Consider the following 3570-nt stretch of genomic DNA (forward strand, 5'->3'; position numbering starts at 1 on the left):
CTCTCTCTCTCTCTCTCTCTCTCTCTCTCTCTCTCTCTCTCTCTCTCAAAGTGTAAGAATGGTGACTGCATGTTATCTTTATAGGCCTGAGAGAAAATCTTAGCTGACCCCATAGAGAGCTGATCATGAAACAGCCACGTAGAATGTCAGCCTGGTTTTTTCTAGCCCTGTTGCCTCTTCTGCCTAAGACTCCTTTCCTCTTAGCTTCCCCTGCATGAGTTTCCAGCACTATGCAAAAACACTCAGCTCTCAAGCAGATATAATCTCCCCCTGCATATCCTACAGCCCAAGACAGAGTCATCCCTGCATTCCAGAATTATGATGATAGAAACAGAATGGGACAAAGACTATATTGACCATTCTATGCTCCATGTTTTCACTTTCTTATTAAAATGCCAACTCTACTTTTGGTGTTCTTTATTAATAAGAAACACAGATTTTTCAACTATCAATATGTTAGTGTGAATTCTATTTTACCTTGGACCTTTGTTTCAGTAAATGTAGTTGTAAACTCTAGTCAATGTGATTTTTGGATGCATAGGTTTCAGTGAGATGCCTCAAAAGTTAGTCATTCGTCCTCATGATGGCGACATGGGGAGAGAGAAGCATATCTTTTTTTAATTAATTAATTAATTAATTTATCTGTTTGTTTGTTTATTTGGCACCTTCTGAATGCTAGGTATGAAAACGACATTACAGAATACAATATGATGCTCACCTGCTTTTTAGGGAAAGAGAGCACCAGGTAAAACAAATTTTAATTACAATAATGATGAACATTTCAATAGAGTTGCAACATAATGGAAAGAAGTCAGCTCCTTAAAATCAGAACAGGTGTCATTGAGAAAATGTGGGGCCCAGCCTCAAGGTAGGTATAAAACCAGTAAGGAGAGAAGTGGAGGCTGGCCATGACCACATGGAGAGAGGGAGAAGGGAAAGGGGAAGAGGGGAGGGGACAGAGAGAAGCTAGAGGCAAGAGAGCAAGAGAACAAGAGCAAGAGAAGCATATCTTGAGGCAAGGAATAGAACTGAAGAAGGAAGAACCAGGTCTGCTAAACACTCTCTGGAGACTACCTAAATTGATCTTCGATAAAAAAGAAGGAAAGAAAGAAAGAAAGAAAGAAAGAAAGAAAGAAAGAAAGGAAGGAAGAAAAAAGAAAGAAAAGAGAGAGAGAGAGAAAGAGAAAGGGAGGGAGAGAGGGAGGGAGGGAGGGAAGGAGGGAGGGAGGGAGGGAGGAAGGAAGGAAGGAAAAAGAAAGAAAGAAAGAAAAAAAGAAAGAAAGAAAGAAAGAAAGAAAGAAAGAGAAAAAGAAAATAGTATTGTGAACTTATCATTATCCACATACAGAACTACATTATGGTAAAGATCTTCTCAGAAAGGTTTCCTTATATGTTTCCTATTGGTGACCTAGTCAGTGCTGAAAACATTCACTTCCTCAATTCTTTGCCTACAAAGCAGGAGTGTTTTTAAATCTGTCAACTTCTTTATATAATGGGCTCAATGTTAGGTGCCCTGTGGATAATTCAAGTAGCTTGAAGATGATTAGTATACAATAGAATCTAAAAAAAAAAAAAAGAACCTGTGCACCTCTGTGACATCAGCCTTAGTGGCAGGTGATCTGTGATGGTATGGGAATCATGCAAGCTCTTCCCTGATCCTCTCTCTAGAATCCCAATGTTTTATTTTTCTCCCTAGGACAAATCCAGCCATAGTTCCATACATGTGTTTCTTTCCCACTTTTCACCATTTATATCCTAAAATCTGCGTATCCTTTGCACTCAGAAGTAGTGTAAACCCTGGATCACTACAAACATGAAATGCAATGCAAGATAGAGGTTGAATTCTTTATATATATTCAAACTTAAAAAGTCTGAGACTTACTTACTTTAAATAGGAAGCTTTTGGACAAAAATCTTTATGTAACAGGGATTGGAGCATATAAACAAAAGGAACATAGATACACCACAAGTTTGGTGGCACAAAGCATGCAACTCTGAGGTATTTGAGTTGCTATTACAAGCTGATAATAACACCACCAAGACTGGTCTTGAGTTGAGTTCCTATCACTTTATGTATTATTTTGAAATTTTGTTATAATGTGAAAGACAGGTTTCCCAGAAAACAAAAGAAAGGGTTTAATTTTCTCTAACTTGTACCCAAGGCTAGATCCCCAGCGAGCTGACATTTTGCAAAGTTTGGACTTGGAGATGTAGCAAACAGTTACTTCTAGGATTTTTGGTTGGTTTGGGTGTGCTTCATCATTACACCTCAGTCTTACATAACAGCACAGATCCTTTGCTGTGAGAAGCATTTTTGAAATTTGGGTCAGTAGTTTCTACTGTAGTAAGTTTGACACTAGCAACTAGTTCTGTTAGGCTCATAAAAGGTTGGTGAGAGGCCAACCTTGGAAACTCTACCATTCATCTAGGACATTAATTTATCTGAAGATTTCTATGCTGGCTTGACAGTTTGACATTGAGTAAATTATTTAAGACTTCTGGGTCACAATTTATTCATTTATAAAATAGAGGTAATAATAGTCTTAAACCCATAAAGTCAAGTATTAAGTATAATAATGAGACATGAAGAGTTCGCCCGTAACACTTAGCCTTTTAAATAGTCAACTCCTCACACAAAGTTAGTTGCTAATACAATGCAAAATTTACCTTTCTTCCTAGTCAAAAGATTCCTTGACTCTCAGAAATACGGTTAGACTACTCTCTTTTCGAGCATTATAAATATCTTTAACAGTTCTTTACTCAACTATCTGCTGTTTACAACAGATAGTTGTAAACAAATTAATTCATAAATAAAACTGTAAAAGGAGTTATGATCTGGTTATCTGGCATTAGTACAGTACTCAGACTCACCAATGACTTAATGGCCTATAGCTAATAATATGGAATTTGCCTGTGATTTGTAGCATAAATATCTGTCCAACTCAAGAACCTCATCAATGGAAAGATCTCTAGGCTGGATATCAGATTCTGAACATGAAGTTAATGTGATCTGAACATGCCACTCATTATTATTTAAACCTTACAACACTTATTCCTTTCAGCTGACCAAAACTGTTGACCATATTCGACTATGAATGCCACGATTACAATGGGAGCTACTTCAGGAATTTAGTGTGCACAATTTTTGAGATAGGATCAGACAGCACAGTCTACTTTGACATCTTTACCTGGAAAATTCTCATGTTGTATATGTTCTCTGACACATCTGCCTCTTGGAAACTAAAAATCTGATAATATTGTTACACTAAGTTTTTAAGGGCACCATACATAAATGTTATGGTAAGAAATGGAGAGTCTAGACAGTTGGAAGATTAGTCAAAACTGGTAGAGAGGTGGCAGGCACACGAACAAGGACTATTTAGATATAGGGTACTATGAGGCATTTATCCAATCACATGACCTTAATGAAGTCCATGTTTCTGTGTATTTGTGTGAGTGTGTGTGTGCTTATGTGTATGCTTGTATATGGGTTCAGTGATTTCTAGCTATTCATTTATTCCTGTAACAGTCTGGTGAGAGCTAACCATGCCAGTTAGAAATTCTATTCAA

This window comes from Grammomys surdaster, unplaced genomic scaffold (genome assembly GCF_004785775.1).
Source record: "Grammomys surdaster isolate TR1022 unplaced genomic scaffold, NIH_TR_1.0 243, whole genome shotgun sequence".
NCBI lineage: Eukaryota > Metazoa > Chordata > Mammalia > Rodentia > Muridae > Grammomys > Grammomys surdaster.